This window comes from Eptatretus burgeri, chromosome 6, assembly GCF_056783735.1.
Source record: "Eptatretus burgeri isolate ZD-2024b chromosome 6, Ebu_testis_v1, whole genome shotgun sequence".
Taxonomy (NCBI): Eukaryota; Metazoa; Chordata; class Myxini; order Myxiniformes; family Myxinidae; genus Eptatretus; species Eptatretus burgeri.
In genome coordinates this window covers 5,134,543-5,157,042 of record NC_140966.1, presented here as the reverse complement: position 1 = coordinate 5,157,042, position 22,500 = coordinate 5,134,543, and the positions used below count along the sequence as shown (strand labels likewise).

The window sequence follows — 22,500 nt, the reverse complement described above, 5'->3', positions numbered from 1 at the left end:
TGGTGACTTGCTGGGGTGACCCTTGACGTCCCCTCTCCAACGACCCACGGTAAGGCACGGTACAGCAGGCCGCGTGCCTTGGCTCCGCTGCACTCCTCTCTCTCCAACTCCCTACCGTGGCTCCATACACTGCCCACAACTCCGACACGACACTCCCTCCTCTCCTCCACACACCTCACAACCTCCAGCAGAGCCCTCTCCACTCGACTTGCGTTCAGCGCGCCCTTTTATCTCCACGGCTCCTCACCCCTCCCTTTCGCCCCCCCCTCTTCCAGCACGCGCGCGAAGCTTCCAGAAGCAGGGCGTTTTCCTCGCCGAATCGGGGCCTTTCTTTTATGTCTTCATAGCTTTCGTCTTTTCTGCACGTGTTTGTCACTGGGGGGGAGGGGTGAGGCCGTCGTCCGTTCTCCCCCGATGAATGCCAGGCTTCTCGCAACCGTGCTGAGGTGGAAATGCAGTGGTGGTGGTGTGGTTGGCGTTATGGTGGCGTGGCTGGCGTTTTGTGGTGGTCTTGATGGTGGTGTGGCTGGCGTTTGTGGTGGTCGTGAGGGTGGTGTGGCTGGCGTTTGTGGTGGTCGTGAGGGTGGTGTGGTTGGCCGGTGGTGGTTAAGGTGGTTGTTGTGAAGGCGGCTGTTCATTGTCTGTGGGGATGTTGGCGGTTGACGAGAAGGTGGTTGTAGTGATTGTGGTGGTAGTAATGGCGGTTGGTCCAAAATAACGATAGTAAAAGAAAAACGGCTAACTCAAAGATTCACAGCCTGGTTACACAAATATATCCCTGAGACATCGGTGGGGAAATCTATCTGAACACACACTTATGGATGTAACGGATCTAAGGACCTATATGGTGCTCTGCAAATTTCCACAGCCGTAACACAATGTATATATTTGTATATATATATATATATATATACTATGCCTGGTGTTGGCGCAGTGGTTAGGGCAGCGGCTTGGGATCCAAGAGGTCCTGAGTTCAAGCCCCGTTGGGCCACTGAATTAATACACCAGGGGGTTGACTCAGCCTGTCATCCTTCCGAGGTCGGCGAAATGAGTACCAGTGTACTGGGCCGGTGTATACCCCGGTTAAAATAGGTGTACCATATCCCTGTGTCGTAAGAGGCGACCAGGGTTGCGTCAGGAAGGGCATCCGGCGTAAAACATGTGCCAAATCACGATGCGGATCATACGGATGATCCGCTGTGGCGACCCCTAACGGGAGCAGCCGAAAGAAGAAGAAGAAGAAGAAGATATATATATATATATATATATATATATATATATATATGTATATATATATATATATATATATATATATATATATATATATATATATATATGTGTGTGTGTGTGTGTGTGTGTGTGTGTATGTATATGTATGTTTATGTGTGTATACACACACACACACACGCACACACGCACACACGCACACACGCACACACGCACACACACACACACACACACACACACACACACACACACACACACACTACCGGTCAACAGTTTTAGAACACCCCCATTTTTCCAGTTTTTACTGAAATTTAAGCAGTTTAATGTTTCAATGTACTCTGAAATTAAAGCATAGAACAAATAAACAATTGCAGATAAAAAAAATAAATCATGGAATCGTTTTGTTGAACAAAATTTAATCAAAATTTTTGACTCATCAAAGTAGCCACCTTTTGCAAATGTAACAGCCGAACATATTCGTGGCATTATTTCGACAACGGAAATCAAATTTTGTTCGGAAGGTTCTTCCCAACACTGATGCAGAAGTTCCCACAAATATGTTGCACTTGTAGGTTGCTTTGCTTTCACCCTTCTGTCCAGTTCTTCCCAAACCAGCTCGATGGGGTTTAAGTCTGGAGACTGTGCTGCCCATTCAATGATTTGAAGCCTACCGTCTTGATCTTTTCTTCAAAGGTAGTTCTGACATAGCCTGGAGGTATGTTTTGGGTCATTATCTTGCTGTAGGATGAACCCCTGACCAACTAGGCATAGACCAGAGGGTATTACATGGCACTGCAAAATGATACAGTAGCCCTTTTGGTTCAGGGTCCCAGTCACTCTCTTTGCAAGTCGCCGACTCTGCATCCAGAAAAAGAGCCCCAGATCATCACGCTTCCTCCTCCAAGTTTGATAGTTGGTGTCACACACTGAGGAACCATCCTTTCACTTACTCGACGGCGTACAAAAACCCTGCGTGATGAACTGAAGATTTTGATTCATCGGTCCATGAGACCTTCTTCCAGTTTTCAGTAGTACACTGGCGGTGCTTCATGTCCCAGGCAAGCTTCTTTTTCTTATTTTGCCATCTTAGCAATGGCTTTCTGACTGTCACTCGACCTGACAAACCTGCAGCTCGAAGTCCTCTCTTCACAGTTAAAACTGAGACGTCCTTACTTCGACCAGTATTAAGCTGTGCTTGAAGCTGCTGTCCCCTGAGCCGCCTATCACGCAAGCTGTTGACATTCAGAAACTTGTCTTCTGATTGTGTTGTAGCTTTGGTTCTGCCAGACCTTTTCCTGTCAGAGTTTCCTTCAGTTTCCAAGTGCCTTTTGATGGTGCAGGAAACTGTACTCACTGACACCTTGGCTTCTTTGCAATTTCTCAAAAGGAAAGACCTACACATTTAAGGGTTATAATGGGCTGTCTGTCTTACTTTGTTAATGGTATTTTCCTCGCCATTACGATAGCAATATACTACTTCCTGCAGTGCAATATTGTACAAATAATGCTTCAGAGGATGGAGCAACACAGTCTGTTCCAACACTGCTTTTATACAGAGGGTTTGTAACTAATAAACGAAAGTTGGGACACCTGTCGGAATTGTTTGCATCAACTTTCAAGGCTTAATTTACTTCTATTGCTGCAGAACAGCTGCAGTTGCTAACCCATTACTTGTTCCCTGAAAAGGGCCCTTTTTAACAACTCTGAAATTTACATTATTTTTTAGTTTTTGGTGACCTAAACTTTTTTTTTTAACCTCTGGCAGTTTAGCACTTAGCTTTGTACCATTTCAGGTTATTCACTGGACTTGAACGGCTTAAATTTCAGTAAAAACTGGAAAAATGGTGGTGTTCTAAAACTTTTGACCAGTAGTGTGTGTGTGTGTGTGTGTATATATGTATATATGTATATATATATATATATATATATATATATATATATATATATATATATATATATATATATATATATATATATATATATATATATATATATATATATATATATATATATATTATATGCATTTGTGTGGAACAATGGGATACGGTATTCTCCCTCGAGGCAGGCCATGACGAGGTGAGTCCGGTAAGGCCGTACGAGGTGGAGCCATTGCATGATGCGAAAGGGTAGATGCCAGGTTTGGGGGGGGCAGAGGCCCCAGGATCTCTTGTGTTAACCCAAGCACCCTGTATGATTGTCCCAGAATGTGTCGGAACGTGCGAGTGGTGCAAATGACATGGAATGTATGAGTGCATGTGAGAAAATGGGACACGGATTGACCGAGACGGGAGACGTGGGTCGTGTAACGGACGGGAACGGCGAGCCTAATGGGCCGCACGGAACTATTTCAGGGACCGCGCCTGCTCCGCTGAACGCCACGTGCGAGGTCCATTCCGTTTTTTGCAGACGGCCCAAGCGCGCACGGTGGCGTGATCAAGAGCCGGCGTTGAAATGTCCCATGCTTGGTACGAGACCAGCACGCGGACGGCTAAAATGGAGGCAAATTGAATTGTTTGAATTTGGAAAGCATGGATCTCCATGTGGGCACATGCACGGAGGCCGACATGCTGCACGCCACGAGTGGAATTCACAGGACGTGTGGAACGAGTCCCGATGGCGACACGGCTGGGCCTGTCTGCATGGCAACAGAGCAGTCCGTGTGCGAGTGACGTCATCCGCGGGGATCACGCGGCATGAAGGCCGGGTGAGTAACGCACGTTGGCACGCATGGGGAATACCTCGGAAGCGAGTGGTTAATGCAATGGATGGGGTGACGTTATGGGTTCACGTATCGGCCGAACAAAGTGGACGAGCGTGTTGTAAACCGCCGGCCTGGAGACGCAAGGCTCGTTGAGCCTTGCTACGAGTACACGAGCCCGGCCAGGATGTAGCGAACATCCTCGTCAGGGGCAAAGGAGCACTAGTTAGGGAAAGGGTTTAGCTTTAGTTAGACCGACCTCATGGGGCATGATGAGTTATTCTCTATGGGGCCTGGTAACATGAGTTAGGGGAATTTAGGTTAGGATTTAGAAATGGCTTGGAGACATGGAATGCGTAGTGTGGATGTAGCTTAGCGGTAGAGTTAAATGGCATGTGCATTAGAGTAAGGGATGACGGGGAGCACAAATTAGTTAGAGGAACGTAGTTAGCGTCAGTATTGATGTGAAGAACAAATAAAAAAGGAGAGAGAGAAAAATTTTAAATGAGTGAACGTGGGTCAGCGGGCCCGAGTGTGAATGGAGTGAATGTGGAATGCATGGTGCAAACGAATGATTGGGGGAAGGAGTGAATCCCACCCAAGGGACCCTGGGGTCAGTGTAATGTTAGTTAAATTTACCAAAAAGAGGTCGTTTTGTTGTTGGTGTCGAATGAAGGCATGAAACCTTTTGAAGGGTGCAGGAGTCTCTTGACGGGCTGGGAGCGTGGCTGTTGAAATATGCATACCGAGTAGAGGACACCCCGGGCACCGAGGTAGTCGGCCAGAGTAGGCCATGGGTCCAAGGGACCGAGTTAGTGTAATGGGCACGGGTAGCCCATGGAAACGGGACACGGAGCACCAAAATGCCACGTGGGCATCGACGGGGAAGATTCCAGGAAGGGCATCCCCCACGTTCATAAGAAGTAGGTAGGCTCGGAGACAGCCTCAGCGACCCGGGGGTGCCGAAGATCGAGTTAGGCAGATGGGTATCCCTGCCAATGGAGCCACGCTGCCCAGCCACAAAATTGTGCAAAAGCATGAGAGAAAAGTTTGCGGGCCATGCCCAAATTAATAACCAACACCAACACAGGCGACGGGAATCATGGTTGTGAGAACCGATAGTTTAAAGAGACAGGCGTGTTGAAAAGCCCCGGGTAAAAGTTAAAGTTTAATAAATGGTGGATTAGAAAGGAAACGTGTACCCCTTCGCACCATCCATCCCTTCGCTGTTCGTAGGCCGCTGGACTCTCCTTGGAAAATTGCTGAAATCTGTGGGAGTTATTCTGATGCTGCATTGGGCCTCGAGACAGATTCACTGTCTCTTCCTCAATCCCCTCAAAAAGGGATCTTAGGTATTGGGGATAGACAGTCAGGACAGGTTAGCCGAACAAAGACAATAAGGGGGTTCGGGACATACATAATTAGAAAATAAAATAAAAGGAAAAAATAAATAATTTTTAAAAGTCTAAATTTCGTTGTTTTTTTTTGTTGCAAGCTGATGAGGGTAGGTATGGACAAGGACAGGCGTAGGTGATAGGTTGGGGGGGAGACCGTAGGGTAGGTCCGAGCCCGTCTTTGGACCGGCCAACGCCACGACATTCCCTCCACAACCTCACGAGACCACACTGAGGCCGGCCAGCTTCATGTGCTGACCTGTTGCACCTTACCTGGTCTGCATTTGTCATGCCATGCCTTTTTCTGCCTTTGCCTTCACTCCATACCTGCCCATGCCTTTGTTTGCATTACCATGTCGTTCCACCTTTACCATGTGCTCCAGGACCATCTCTGAAAGCGTTTGCAAGGACTGCCCGGCAGGCAGCCGCATTATCGGGGACTGCATTCGCGCAGCCCGTACATCCATGTCCTTGTTGTTGCATAAAGGCCAGTTCAAATGGCCTGTGAAACAGCGTATGGCCTGCCGTGTTAGGATGAGTTGCCTCCAGCAGCCAAAATGAAATTACAAAAAATTCAGTGACAAACACGGGACCATTGATGGCCCTGAACACGCCCGATCATCGATTGCCTGCTGTTCACTCATCCACAAATGTTGCCTTTGTTGTGTTTTCTCTCCTCAAATCACAGATACTGAGCCATGGGTAGTGTAAATTTTGGAAATGTACAGTCATAACCCACCTGTTGTTTGTTTCGTGCCGGCAATGTCGTTAAGTTGTCTGAATGAGTCAGTTAGTTTATTTACGCAACGCACTAGGTTATTTATTTTTGGGACATGTGTCCAAATGTCGCACTCAGGGATCCGTAGGTAAAACGTACTAGGGGAAACCTACACCTGCATGCCACACGAATGTTAAACGACTCGGGTCGAGTCTAGCAAAAGGGGGGGGGGGTGGTAGTGTTACAGTTCTAGGAACTGTATGCATTCAATCATACAGGTGCCCCGAAGTTAGTTGTGCCGTTAAGTATATGTATAGACAGAACCCTCCTTGTGTGTAGTGGGAAATTGAAGAGGTGCATTGCGATGTTTTTTTAGTTTTGGTAATAATGTTGTGGTGCCGGATTCGGTAGCGAGGACGAACGCCAGACGGTGCAGTTGGGCCATCTCCAACCAAACACCGAGGTCGTCTAACCGAATTGAAAGGTCGTCACCCCGGATAACTCCGGAGTCGACAGGCCACTTAAAGGACCGTGGTCGCCAATATTTTGATGGCGTGAGGTAGGGTCCACTTGTCTATTCCAATTTACCTAAGTACTCACGCCTTCTAGCTACCGGAGAAACCACACCCTTGGCCGACTCTGTCCGAACCGACTCGCATGTACCGACTCGGGTCTGGCATACCGAGCGGGAGTTACCAGAGCCGTGCCGGTCCCAATGACAACTTACGCCCCAAACGGCCTCACTATTTCTCAAGCCCGCACCATGCTGGGTCAATGGAGGAAACGACAAGCAACGAACTGGAACATTTAACAGATATTTATTTACAATAGGGATGGAGACACAGAGCAGAGTTATCCGAATAAAAGAAATTTAATTTACAATGAACACAGGCACTTAACTGTCTCTACTTACAGGACGGGCGCCACAGACACACACAAAAAGAAATTGACCTCGTGGGTCTTTATTCGGCCCCTCAGCCCAGGAAGGAAAGGCGAGCTGGCGACCAGGGTCCTTTCGGTACCTGGCCGCCTCATGCGGTTCGGCCCGCGACTGCACATGTGGGATCCGTGGTCCGTGGGAGCTTGGATGGCGAGCAGCCGAGACTCCAGACTCGGCAACGAGGATACGGCACCCAACGTGGGGCGAAACAGGAGCAATGGCGCCGAGCCCAGACACGAACCCTTCTCACTCGACCGACCGCGCGACCACCAAAGCCAAGACCACTTGAACCACGACCAAGACCGCTTGAACCATGACCAAGACCGCTTGAACCATGACCAAGACCATGCCACACAGACCGACTGCTCGCCACACTTATTATTTCTGGGCGTTCTGGCTTCTCATTGGCTGGGGCGCGCGTGCGATGCTCGCCCTTGGCTCATTGGGCAGAGGAAACACTCCATGCCCTTTTTTGGAGCAGGGCTCCGATCTGAGGCGATGGACGCCCCGCCCACGTCTGTGCTCGGCACGCGTGAGGAAGGCCGATGGTGGAAGGAGCGAAGGAGGATGTTGTTGTTAATTCTAACTAAAAAATAACTCTCAGCACATACGAAATTCCCATTAGATGGGACCCTAACTATAAACATATACTTATCGAAATAACTAAGCTTAGGGACTGCTGTCTGTTTGTGTGTAAATGGCTTCGAGATTCATAACAATAAATCTTTTTCCCCTCTTATTTGAACCACAGTACCTTTTTCTCGCTTTCCAAGACAAAATCTTTGTGAGGTACCTTTTTTTTGGCGAGTGCAGTCACGGGTTCGGTCATGCCAGGAGCCCACCCCCTCCATGCCGGGGACCGGTGGCGAGAACGACTGCTAGGTGGGGGAAGTTACGTCGTCTCCCACCAGACTCCTGGAATTGTAGGCCGTCACTCACGAATAACTCCGTGAGGCGGCGAGTCGCTTCACCGACCGTGGATGCCAATACCTCCACCACGTGGTGTGGGGTCTTTTTGTCTGGAACCAATTTACCTAATTAACCACGCGGTGTCGTCTACCGAGGAACCACGCACTCAGCACGTCTTGCTCAAACCGGGTCACTCTACCGACTGCGGTAGAGTTCCAACTACCGGCTACCAACTCCGGTTTGAGTGCAGGCGAGCGGAACTGCCAAAGCCATGCCGGTTAGGATGAGCGGATTAACGGGAACAAAGACCCGGCTAAAACTCTGATCCAAACCATGCTGGACCAATGAAAGAAAGGACGGAAACAAACTGGGAACATTTCTAATGATGGGTTATTATGAAGGTTATTATAATGAAGGACACAGAGCAAGACTTACCGCGGAATATACAAGAAAGAATTCACAATGATCAGAAATAAACACTTAAGCAGTTCTACTTAAGAGACGGCACCACACACGCAGACACACACACAGACGAAAATAAACCCAGGTGTTTTTTTATCGGACCCCTGCAGCCAGGGAAAGAGACGAGCTGGGGTCACGGTTCGGCGGGGTACCTGCACGTTGGAGGGATGGGGGTGCTCCGTGGTGCGGCACCTGGCAATGGCGGTGCAGCCCGGCCCACAGTCACACGCGTGGGGCTCGTGTCCGCGGAGGAGCTTGAGAGGAGTAGTCGGAGTCCCGGGGCGGGAGTCAGGGTCGCGGACAGGACCCAGCAAAACTTCCACGAACGCCCCAGACTCCAGAAATGAATGCCCCGTCTCCAATAAACCTCCGACGAACGCCCTCGAATGCCCCACGCAGAGCTGAACTCCTTCTGAAGTGAACTGAACCCAGACTCCAGCTCAGAACACATGATGCACACCAACCAACTCACTCCTCCAAAGAACTCCCCTCAAGACTGAGGATGGTGTCATCTTTTTAATGGACCTCCCCAAACGGGGCGGGGGCTCGGTGGAACAGACGTCACTGTCCGCCCTGATTGGACAGGGCCTCCACGGATCCGCCCCTTCTGGGCGGGGTCTCGGCCTTGTGGGAAAAACCCGCTCCCCCCTCCACGCGTGTTTGCACTCGTCGAGCAAGAGTTACAAAGCTGAAAAGGTCGTCGTGCAAGAGTTACAACGTTGATAAGGAACGTTTGTGGAAGCTGCAAGGAACGGCTGCAAGATCTTGCCTCGGCAAGTCAGTGTGCGAGTCGACAGCGGGTGGGTCGTGGATCATGATGGGGGATGGGATGATTGTTGGATGTAAAGATTTAATAACCTACCTAAAAATATATATATATCGCAACACACACCTTTGATTCTCCCACTAGACAAAAGGAAGGGTCCTGTCTTCACATGTACTTAACGGAATAACTGACTTTTGGGACATCTGTATGTTTGAATGCATATGGTTTCCAGATCTGTAACACGACCCCCCCCCCCCTTTGATAGACTCGACCCGAGTCATTAATTTTCGTGTGGCATGCAGGTGTAGGTTTCCCCGAGTATGTTTTACATACGGATCCCTGAGTGCGACATTTGGATACATGTCCCAAAAAGAAATAACCTTGTGCATTGCGTAACTAAACTAACAGACTCATTCAGACAACTTAACTACATTGCCGGTGCTAAACAAACAACAGGTGGGTTAGCACTATGTACATTTCTAAAATTTACACTACCCATGGCTCAGGACCTGTGATTTGAGGAGAGAAAATACAACAAAGGCAACATTTGTGGAGGAGTGCACAGCAGCAATTGACGATCAGACGTCTTCAGGGCCTTCAATGGTCCCTTGTTTGTCACTGAATTTTTTTTATTTTCTTTTTTATTATTTCATTTTGGCTGCTGGAGCCAACTCATCCTAACACGGCAGGCCATACGCCGTTTCACAGTTGAAACTGTGAAAATTTGAACTGGCCTTTATGTAACAACAAGGAGATGTCCGGGCTGCTCAGTGCAGTCCCCGATAATGCGGCTGCCTGCACTGCAGTCCTTGCAAACACTTCCAGAGATGGTCCTGGAGCACATGGTGAGGTGGTGACATGGAAATGCAAACAAAGGCATGGCAGGTATGGCAAATGGAGTCTCGGCAAAGGCAGGAAAAGCATGGCATATGCAGACCAGGTAAGGTGCAGTTCAACAGGTTGGCACATGAAGCTGGCCGGCTTCGGTGTGGTCTCTTGAGGTTGTGGAGGGAGTGTGTTGGTGCCGGCCGGTCTGAAGACGGGCTCGGACCTACCCTACGGTCTCCCCCCAACCTATCGCCTCTGCCTGTCCTTGTCCATACCTACCCCCATTAGCTTGTAACAAAAAAAAAACGAAATTTAGACTTTTTATTTTATTTTCTTTTAATTTGTAAATTTATAATTATGTGTGTCCCTAACCCCCTTATTGTCTTTGTTCGGCTAACCTCTCCTGACTGTCTTTCCCCAATCCCAAAGATCCCTTTTTCAGGGGATTGAGGAAGAGACAAGTGAATCTGTCTCGAGGCTCAATGCAGCCTCAGAATAACTCCCACAGATTCAGCAATTTTCCAAGGTGAGTCCAGCGGCCCACGAACAGCGAAGGGATGGATGGTGCGAAGGGGTACACGTGTCCCATCTATCCTCGCATTTATTGAACGTTAATCTATCCCCGGGGCTTTTCAACAAGCCTGTCTCCTTAAAGTATTGGTTCTTGCAACCCGATTCCCATCGCCTGTGTTGGTGTTCGTTATCAATTTGGGCCTGGCCCGCAAATTTTATCTCGTGCTCTTGCCCAATTTCGTGGCTGGGCAGCGTGGCTCCATTGGCAGGGATACCCATCTGCCTAACTCGATCTTCGGCACTCCCGGGTGGCTCTGAGGGTGGTCTCTGAGCCTACCTACTCCTTATGAACGTGGGGGATGCCCTTCCTGGCATCTTCCCCGTTGGTGTCCACGTGGAATTTTGGTGCTCCTGTCCCGTTTCCCTGGGCTACCCGTGCCCATTACACTAACTCAGTCCCTTGGACCCATGGACTACTCTGGCCGACTACTTCGGTGCCCCGGGGTGCCCTCTACTCAGTACGCGTATTTCCACAGCCACGCTCCCAGCCGGTCAATAGACTCCACTCTTCAAAAGGTTTCGTGCCTTCGTTCGACACCAACAACAAAACGACATCCGTTTGGTTAATTTAGCTAACCCGCCAACTAACATTACACTAACCCCGGGTTCCCTTGGGTGGGATTCACTCCTACCCCCAATCATTCATTCGCACCATGCATTCCACATTCACTCTACTCTCACACTGGCCTGCTGACCCTCGTTCACTCAGCGTGTTTCTTTCTTTTTTTCTTTTTTTTCCAATTCACACTGCCGCTCCACTAGCTACGTTCCCCTAACTAATTCGTGCTCCCCGTCATCCCTTATTCTAATGCTCGTTCCATTTAACTCTACGTAGCTAATCTACGTCCCCACGACACGTTCCATGTCTGTCCATGTCTCCAATCCATTCTAAATTCGAAACTAAAATTCCCCTAACTCGGGTTACCAGACCCCATGGAGGACTACTCATAATGCCCCATGAGGCCGGTCTAACTAACGCTAAACCCTTCCTCTAACTAGTGCTCCTTTGCCCACACGAGGATGTTTGCCACATCCTGGCCGGGCTCGTGTACTTGTAGCAAGGCGCGACGAGCCTTGCATCTCCAGGGCGGCGGTTTACAACACGCTCGTCCACTTCGTTCCGCCGATACGTGAAGCCATAACGTCGCCCCATTAATTGTATTAACCGCTCGCTTTCGAGGTATTCGTAATGCGAGCCAACGTGCGTTACTCACCCGCCCTTTGTGCCGCGCGATCCCTAACGATGACGTCACTCGCACATGGATCGCTCCATGTGGCTTACCACGCACACGGGCCCGGCGGTGTCGCCATCGGGACTCACTCCACGAACAGCACTCGCGGCGCGCTGCACGTCGGCCTCTGTACACGTTGTCACATGGGGCCACGTGCTTTCCAAATTCCCACAACCCAATTCGCCTGCATTTTAGCCGTTCACGTGGTCTTGTACCAAGCGCCGATCGTTTCGACGCCGGCTCCGATCGCGCAAACGGGCGCGCTTGGACCTTTCGCAAAACACGGAACGGACCTCGCACACACCGTCCCACGGAACCGGCGTGGTTTCCAAAATGACTCCGTCCGTTACACGACTCATGTCTCCCGTCTGGGTCAGTCCATGTCCCATTTTCTCACATGCACTCATACATTCCATGTCCTTTGCAGTCTGCACACACTCCTGGACAATCATACTGAGGGCTCGTGTTAGCCCAAAATATCCCGGGGTTTCTATACCCCCAAGCTCGGCATGTACCCTTTTGCATCATGCAATGACTCCACCTCGTACGGTCTTTCCGGACTCACCTCATCACGGCCTGCTTCGAGGGAGCATACCGTCTCCCCTTGTTCCTGTGGGAGGTTAATCCGGCCCCCGCATTGGGTCCCAATACATTCCACAAGCTCAACCCCAATGTCCCCTACCAGTTATATGTGTGTGCTCCTCTTTAATTTTGTACAATTCAACCTTTACCTTGTTTATGATGCCCAATTCCTGGCTTTTCATCTCTACCTGTCCGAGTTTACGGGTTTCACTCGCGACGATCGTGGCATCACTCGTCACCTCGACCTTGCCCGTCGTCATCGCGGTCCAAACAGCCTCCACACTTCCCCTCGTCTCGGTCATTTCCCCACGTGCAGTTCTGATCCCTTCCGCCATTTTCCAATTCATGTTCTGCATTTCACCCTTTACCTTTGCCAGCTCCGCCTTTATTTCCTCCTGACCCGCCTTCATTTGTCTTTGTCAGTGTATTCCCATGTTCTGCATTTCACCTCTCATTTCCTCCTGACCCACCTTCATTGCTTGCACATTTGCATCCATTCTTTGCCCATTCGCATCCATTATTTGTTTTATCATCTCCATCATCTGGCTCATGTCAAGTGGCCTCGGTGGAGCCAATCCACCACGATCGGGCGTGGATCCGACAGAGATTGCTAAGTTCTCTGTGGGGGTAATTTGATGCAGGGGGTGCTCAGGCATTGTCGCCGTTGCCCCCAATGCTCCCTCTGGGTTTGGCTACAGGGAAAGATCTTCCTCACAGGTATTGTCCTGAGCCACGGATTCCTTGAACATTATATCAGAACCCACCTGCACCAGCTCGTCTTGGTCCGCCATGGTTCGTACCGAGAATTAAATAAAATTTGACTGCTCTTAATTTCGGAGGGAAGGGGGGGGGGGGTTCCAAGCACACCCCTGGTCCGAATCCCGTAAAAAAAAAATTTTGGGGTTTAATAGGTCTGTCCCAACTCCTGACACCAAACTGTTGCCAGTATGTTTGAATGCATATGGTTTCCAGATCCGTAACAATATATATATATATAGTGTGTGTGTGTGTGTGTGTGTGTGTGTGTGTGTGTGTGTGTGTGTGTGTGTGTGTGTGTGTGTGTGTGTGTGTGTGTGTGTGTGTGTGTGTGTGTGTGTTAGCTGGTCGCAAGACTACCGTTATTCTCAGGTTTTCCATCTGTCTGTATGTATTGTGACGTCCACGGGACTTGATCAGTCCCGCCAACGTAGAATGAGCCAAAACGATGGAGGCGGTTTATTTTTTATAACCCAAAGATGGCGGTTTAAATCGCTCTACCGCAAACGGGACGAGGAAGGTGGCACGAGTCGCTTTTCACTGAGTTAATAATGTTTATTTCTCTAATCAGAAATAATAAGACTCGGCAAGAGGAGGGATCCAAGGCGATTCGACGGGATGGTGGTGTGGGTTCGGGCGTGGGGAAAACACAAACAATTCCAATGGATATACAATTCTCAAACCCTCTAAGGCGCCAGGTACACACACACACACACACACACACACACACACACACACACACACACACACACACACACACACACACACACACACACACACACACACACACACACACACACACACAACGTAGCTGGTCCTGGTGGTCAGGCTGGCCCGTGGTGTAGACGCAACAGTCCCTGGATTGGCGTCGGACGAGCTGGTGTTGCGCTCGTCAGGGGCAGGAGACTCCATGGTGCTGTCGACCTCCTGGTGTTGGCCCAAGTCCGCTCACAGCCGCCAGGGAGCCAGTTCTGGTGCCAAGTTGCGAGCAGGAGAGGGAGGCAGGTCCGCCCGCCGTTCGACCCCGTACTCCGAGCCAGCAGAACCCCAGAGTCAATTGAGGTGAGGCACGAGGCACGAGGCACAGCAAGGCCACGAGACACGATGAATCCAGGAACAAACCAGCGCAACAATCGAGCACGCTCCAAGCCCAACAGCCTCCACCAAAACGGTTTTTCTTTATCGATCTTCTTCTTCCGCCCCTTTTCCCTGAACAGAACCTTTTTATTCTCGAGTCCTCGTCACTTCCAATCGAGCCGTTTTATTGGCCCTCCGCCGTCGCCTTCCGCCAATCGTGATCACAGGGCGGAGCCATCCGCAGCACTGTCCTGTGACGTCACGGCAAGCCTCCAGGGAATACTAAAAGGGTTTACGCAGACACACTTACCCTAACCCGTCTCCCTATCTAATTACGTGACAATTATCATTTCCCCCTTAAAGAAATGGACATTTACGAGACAACTTATCACCACTGAATTGCTACTTATCACATCGAGATCCTGGTACAACTCAAACAGCATGGCATACCTAATTAAACATCCTAATTACCCTTTGAATGCATACCCCCCTCAGACGTAACACTGCCCCCTCCTCTGGTACCGCAGCTCCTGCAAGGTATATCACAGGCGCTACCGTACCAGCCTTAACACTTACTGACTCACACCTATTTAACCTAACGAAATAAAGTAGGAGGGGCAATGGGCAGCGAGCCGCAGCTAACTTACCTATCCTGCTTAATGTACTACCCCCTTATGGCCTTATCCTCGCCTAAACAATCATTCATTTTTTTATTTTATCACATGAGAGCACTGAGCGAAGTTGTACTCCAGCCTCTGGATTACTGCTCCTGTCCAACACTCTTCCAGTGATCTGGGGAGGGGAAACAAAAGGTTCCACAAAAACACAACACTTATACTTTACATTCCTACTCTAAGCCTAAAGGCCCGGTCACACCTTGACGTTTTAGCAAACGTATGCCGATTTTTTGAATTTTTTTTTCTAAAACGCTGGCACACGTTGAATACGTTATGGGTAAGTTTTGATAACATTGAGAGCACGCTGAAAAACACTGCCATACGTCGTTGTACGCTGGCTTTAAACGTTGTACTTTTTGGTTGTTCTCAAATTTTTTCATGCTTGAAATTTCACGACGTATGCCGGCGTATGACTCACACGTTCCGCTACGCTGGCCACAAGTTGTATGCACAGTCTGCGATCGTTGACAGACGTCAACACATGCTACTTGTAAGTTAATCATAAGTTGAGACACGCCGAGGTAATGTTTAGCGTACCCGAAACTTATTTCTAACCTGTGATTAACGTGTTGTTGGCACGTTACGCGATCGTTGCCACACATTGACAGACGTTACTTTTAAGTTACTCATAGGCTGAAAGACGTCGGTATAATGGATCGTCCTTGCGTCAGCGTCCACGGCCACGGCCAGGACACTTATTTGCAGCATTCTTCAAACTTTTCTTTGGCATGACCAAGATGTTCACACTTCGATGTCTAGCTTGGCTATGATTCCAATTGTCCATCGGCAGCGTCTATTTAAAATAGTCGAGTTTGAGCGTTTTAACACGTTCAGAAGAAACGCTTCAAATTTCAAAACCCCAGCGTCAAAAAACAAAGGCGAGTGACAGAAATTTAAATCGTTCATTGTAAACAATGAAAATAGCTGAGTGGTACCGTTTAAAAGTCGTTGAGTGTAAAAAAAATCCAATTGTTGAGCGCAAGCGTCTACTTTCAATAGTGGAGATGCAGCCATTTAAATCGTTGAGTGGCAGCCTATGAATAGCAAACTCCACGTCACCGGCAAAGATAAACTGCCGCACGATATGGATAAGTTAGGCTATCGTTGGGCATAGTTTGTGAACGCCGGCTACACGATAATTATTCGTTGGTATATCGTATCTATAAGTAATCAAAGCGCTCTATGCACATTATTAGTTCATTGTGCATTTGTCCAACCCATTATGAATAGACCTAAATCGTAAAAACAAGCTATAGCTCATTGTTGAAAAAGCCCCATAAAAAATTAGCCGCGAAGAACTTCGAACAATGGTGAAAAGATGTCTCCTACCCGTGGACACGCGGACGCAAGGACGATCCATCATAACCCATACCCTCCCCCTCACACCCACCTACTACTGCCAACTTGAACAAACTACTACTAATACTGATACTGTTACTGTTACTGCTGACATGGACATCGACTCAAAAAGGACTCGAAAACACTGTTGGGTTCCCCTTTTATGAGCAGCATTTTTATATACCAATTCCCAAAACCGCTGGAAACACGTCTTTATATGGCAGTTGTAAGCTAGAAACACGTTCATTTATTTTTTTTGTCGACTGGAAGACGTCATTGGAATACGTCTACATACGTCGATGTGTGTTGGGACTACGTAAAGAATTGGTTCAAAGCACGTCAAACATAAGTGAGAAATAAGTTTCGCGTAAAAAAGACATTACCGCGACGTGTTTCGACTTATGAGTAGCTTATAAGTAGCGTTTGTGGACGTGTGTAAGCGTCCACATATCGTGTGTAAAACTTATCCCCATAGCATGCGGAACGTGTGTCATATGCCGAGTACGTCCAAAAATTTTGAACATGTTTAAAATTTCTTGACGTACTCTACTTACTACGACGTATGATAGCGTACTTTAGCGTTGTACTCACGTATACCAAACTTACTCATACCGTATTTGACGTGCCCCAACGTTTTAGACACATTTTTCTTAGGTCGGCATACGCTGGCAAGATCGCCAAGGTGTGACAGCGATGTTGTCACTTCCATTTCTACGGCAGTTATGATTCGAATAGTTGTGCGTCAGCCTTTTAATAGGCTACGTCACGACATCGTCGGTGATGCGTGCAACGCGCTATGCCTAAGTTAGACTATCGTTGGGCATCGGTTGTGTAGGCCGACAACAGGTTCAGCATTCGTTGGTATAAGTTATCTATAACACAACGAAACGTTCTGTGTCCATTACTAATGCGTTATACATAAGACCAAGTCACTATGAATACGTCCGAATCTTTAAAAAAAAACATCAAAAGTTCAACGTAAGCCAGCGTTTTACATACATTTTAATACGTTGCCATCGTTGGCTAAAACGTCAAGGTGTGACCGGGCCTTTAAGACACTATTCACGGGATATTTACACTTGACCGCGTCCCCCAGTGGATGCTAATAGACACAGCGTTACCTGGGGAGCCAATTTTCAATTTTGCTTGCCCCAAAATTATGCGGACATCATGCCCTTGCTGCACATGTCAAGTTGTGTGGGATCGAGTGGGACTCACACATCTTCACAACACTCACACCATGGTCATCATCACATTTCTAGGTCATGGTCCCCATTTTAATGATGCAGGCTGAATCCCGTCATGGCCGTGGGGTGGGTTCCCACAAGATGATGGGGATGGTTGCATCTCTGGTGCAACCATGCCCACAGGTAAGCTTTAGTCCAACCCGGTCGTTTCTCCGCCCCGCTCCCTTTGATTCCCACCCCCCTGGTAGCCATCAGCTCTAACCCCGTACAACACTGGAAGGGGTCTCACTGGCTCCTCTGGCCTTCCTGGGTCGCCAAGGTCCTACCCGCCTTGGTCGCCCAACCAGACCCTCTCCCAGTTGCCTCCAGACACTGTCACCGTTAGCCACCAGGGGTGAATCTCCTTGAAGGGGGTCACAATTCCCGCTCACCGTGAGCTTCAGCAATCCCTGTGGACAAGCACATCATCCCCACCCACAAAACCCACATGACTCCCTCCACCCCATCGGCCTTACATGTGACACCTGCATTTCTAACACTTCACCGACCATGACCTTCCCTGTTACCACACCATGTCCAATAAAAAATCAATGTGTGCACCATACATTTCACTTCTTTACTTGAAACAACTCACACAGCACTTTTCCTCACCCGATCCACGCACCAGCCATTGGACAGCTACTCTTGCCTGCTTTGTTACCAATTACCCACTGTCCCGATTGTCACTCTAAAACCCAGCAGAACTTACAAACCCATGCCAATTTTCCCACAATTCACTTTTTTTCACCAAAGGAGGCACTTCGCCACAATCTCAGCAGCCGAGCATGGCCCTATATGCTCAGCCCAATCTCGTCTCCCCGACCCCCGACAGTGATTTCCGGACTCGACCTATGAAAGGGCACCTCGGATAGACTTGGCGGTTCAGCAGGAGGATTCATCCTCTGAAGCATTTGGGTAATGCCAATTTCTCCCAGCCCCCCTCCCTGATCCCGAATCTTCGCCTGTCGGATCGTCACCGATGGCCTCTCGGGCACCCGACCCGGCCGCCTCCACGAGGCCAGCCTGGCCGCGCACTCGGCCGCTCGGTGCACGGTGGGTGGATCCTGCAGCTCCACTAGCGCTCAGACCTCAGAGTCCGGAAGAGCAGCTAAAAATTTCTCTAGTGCCAGTCTGTCCCATGCCTCCACTGTTAGGTCCCGATACGCGATCCTGACTGATTGGTAAATGTCCTGTGCCAGCTCCTGCACTGTCTCACCCAGCTTTAATCTGCGGTGCTGGAGCTGGGCCCGCACCAGATCACAGTTTGCTGCGAACCCAAACCGACGGCTCAACGCCTCGCAAATGTGGGAGCTGGTCAACATCCCCTCCGCGATCACGTTTAACACATCTGCGGCTGGTCCCCGCAACGTTGCTACCAAATTCCCTGTACGTTCCCGCTTGTTCCACCCGTTTAATCGGGAAATGCCTCAAATTGCATCAGAAAAGCTTCAACGCTCCCTGACCCGTCAAAATTTACCAGGGGGATCACTTTCCCGGTGGCCCGCTTCCCAGTTTCTCCCTTGTCCGAATCCAGCCCAGGGATCAAACACCCTTGTGGCTGCGTATCCAATTTCGGAGCCCACTGTGGCCAAAGATGTTTTGTGGTGAGGGTCTCATGGGTCAATTTTGCCTCCTGTTCCAAACGTTGAATGGACCGATTCACCTCTTCCCGCAGGATCTTCTGGGCCCGCACAACCTCCTCCAAGGCTCCGTCGCGAGTTTGTAGCTGCTCCTCAACCAACCCGGACACTCTACTTACAAAAGACGGCTCTACCAGGCCTTTATCCAAGACTTCATCTTGGCTCATGATTTTATCTTGTTCGTCCAAACGAGCCTCCAATCCTTTTACCTCCTCCGCCAAATTCATCCCTTGCTTCCTCAGCTCTCCCCACTTTTCTACTTGCAGCTGCATATGAGCATCCACACAGGCACGATGACGTTCCAGGCTTTCATCCACTTTATCAAACCGAATGTTCGTTGCATCAATTTTATCTACCAATTTTTTCCGTATATTTTCCCCCTCTAATGTAATTTCTACCTTTGTTTCCTCCAATCTATCCTCAAATTTACTTTGTATTTCCCCCAATTGAACATCCACACACTCCTGCATCTCAGTTTTCATTTTCTCCATCTTTTCCCCCAATTCATCCCTCATTAAATCAATCTGTGCACCCAACTGTTCCCCCATTACCCCAATTGATCTGTCATTTCTGCCCTCTGTGTCACGAATTGATTTGCCATTTGTGCCCCATGTGCCATCATTTTTGCCCCCTGAGCTGTAATTGCACTCATTAAACGTTCCAACATTGTCCAGATCGACATTGCGCTGGTTTCCGGTGCTGCCGGCTCCATTACGGGCAATGAAGCATGGTCCACGCTCGGAATGGGGGAAGTTTCGATCCTACCCCCGTCTCTCGCTTCTTTAATCGCTCTACCGCAAACGGGACGAGGAAGGTGGCACGAATCGCTTTTCACTGAGTTAATAATGTTTATTTCTCTAACCAGAAATAATAAGACTCGGCAAGAGGAGGGATCCAAGGCGATTCGACGGGATGGTGGTGTGGGTTCGGGCGTGGGGAAAACACAAACAATTCCAATGGATATACAAATCTCAAACCCTATAAGGTGCCAGGGACACACACACACACACACACACACACACACACACACACACACACACACACACACACACACACACACACACACACACACAACGTAGCTGGTCCTGGTGGTCAGGCTGGCCCGTGGTGTAGACGCAACAGTCCCTGGATTGGCGTCGGACGAGCTGGCGTTGCGCTCGTCAGGGGCAGGAGACTCCGTGGTGCTGTCGACCTCCTGGTGTCGGCCCAAGTCCGCTCACAGCCGCCAGGGAGCCAGTTCTGGCGCCAAGTTGCGAGCAGGAGAGGGAGGCAGGTCCGCCCGCCGTTCAACCCCGTACTCCGAGCCAGCAGAACCCCAGAGCCAACTGAGGTGAGGCACGAGGCACAGCAAGGCCACGAGACACGATGAATCCAGGAATGAACCAGCGCAACAATCGAGCACGCTCCGAGCCCAACAGCCTCCACCAAAACGGTTTTTCTTTATCGATCTTCTTCTTCCGCCCCTTTTCCCTGAACAGAACCTTTTTATTCTCGAGTCCTCGTCACTTCCAATCGAGCCGTTTTATTGGCCCTCCGCCGTCGCCTTCTGCCAATCGTGATCACGGGGCGGAGCCATCCGCAGCACTGTCCTGTGACGTCACGGCAAGCCTCCAGGGAATACGAAAAGGGTTTACGCAGGCACACTTACCCTAATCCGTCTCCCTATCTAATTACGTGACAATTATCATTTCCCCCTTAAAGAAATGGACATTTAATAGACAACTTATCACCGCTGAATTGCTACTTATTACATCGAGATCTTGGTGCAACTCGAACAGCATGGCATACCTAATTGAACATACTAATTACCCTTTGAATGCATACCCCCCCTCAGACGTAACAGTATGTAATGGACAGCTCTGGAGGCCAGAGGAGTCGACCAATTTTGATGAAACTTGACTGGTAGGTTCATTCCAGGATCTAGTTGTATGCTTTTGAGCACCGTTGCTATGGACGCCACCGTTGCCTAGCAACGGGACTTTGAAATTTTTGAAAAAAATCTGAAAAATATTTGTATATTTATTTTTTTTTGGAAAATCAAAAATCGGCTTCTGCGCTTTTATGCGCATTATAATCAACCTCTTTGTCAAAAAATTTCAGCTCGATCCGTCAAAAACTGTATGACTATTATGCAATTATATAGGGACCACCCATGTCGCCTACCAGTGTGTGTGTGTGTGTGTGTGTGTGTGTGTGTGTGTGTGTGTGTGTGTGTGTGTGTGTGTGTGTGTGTGTGTGTGTGTGTGTGTGTGTGTGTGTGTGTGTGTGTGTTGGGTGGTCGCTAGACTACCATTATTCTCAGGTTTTCCGTCTGTCTGTATGTTTGTTTGTTTGTATGTATTGGACATCTCTGGAGGCCAGAGGAGTCAACCGATTTTAATGAAACTTGACAGCTAGGTTCATACCAGGATGTAGTTGTATGCTTTTGAGCACCGTTGCGATGGACGCCACCGTTGCCTAGCAACGGGACTTTGAAATTTTTGAAAAATCCTAAAAAATATATTTTTTCAAAAATCGGATGCCATTACGTGCCATGACACTCGTCCTGCTCACACATTTCACCACACACACCGAGACAATCACATCGGGGATTTGCGTTAATTCAAGAAATCCCGGGGTTTCCATACCCCCCAAGCTCCACGTGTACCCGTTCGCATCACTCACCCGCTCAACCTCATTTGGCCCGACCGGACCTACCTGGTCGCAGTCCACTTCGAGGGAGCTTACCATCTCCCTCTGTTCCTGAAGGAGGCTATCCTGATGCTCGCACCAGGTCCCGATACATTATACCAGCTCAACCCCATTGTCCCTCACTAACTCTACCTGTGTGTGCTCGATTTTAACTTTATTTAATTTGTTCCCCTCTTTTGCTTCCTGCGTCTCCGTCATTATTTCTAAATCCTGCGTCTCCCCTTGTGTCTCTGTTAATTTTCTCCATCTCCGTCACCTTTGCTTCTTCCGTCGTCCCCTTGTGTCTCACCCTACACGTTTCCCCTATTATTGTGGTGGCGTCGCTCGTCATCCCGACCTCACCCGTCTCCATTGCGGGCCGACAAACCTCCACACTCCTCGGTTCGGTCGTTCCGCCACGTGGTGCCGCCATTATGCCTTTTATGCCCGCCTTCAGATTCAACCCCATGGTCTGCATTTCCCCTCGCTGTGTTTGCATATCACCCCTCAGTGCCTGCATATCGCGCGCATTCGCGTCCATTTTGGCATCCATGCGGTTTTCCATGTTTTGTATCAATAGCTTCATTCCCTCCATAATGCGGTCGAAGTCAGATGGTCCCGACGAGGCCGATTCGCCACGGACCGGGGGGGGGGGTGTCATACGCCGCCCCTGCGCCCATTACTACCTCTGAGTTTGGTTGCGGTGGCACGTCTTCTTGCATGGGGGTGTCCTGCACGGTGGTTTCGTCCTGGGCCATAGATTCCTTTAACGCTACATCTATACACA

At 49.3% G+C, this 22,500-nt stretch overlaps 1 protein-coding gene across 5 annotated transcripts in view; it reads left to right on the top strand.

Annotated features, from left to right (window-relative positions):
• Nucleotides 1-22,500, top strand: part of LSM12 (LSM12 homolog) — a 141,506-nt gene that overhangs the window by 4,218 nt on the left and 114,788 nt on the right. The window lies entirely within an intron of this gene.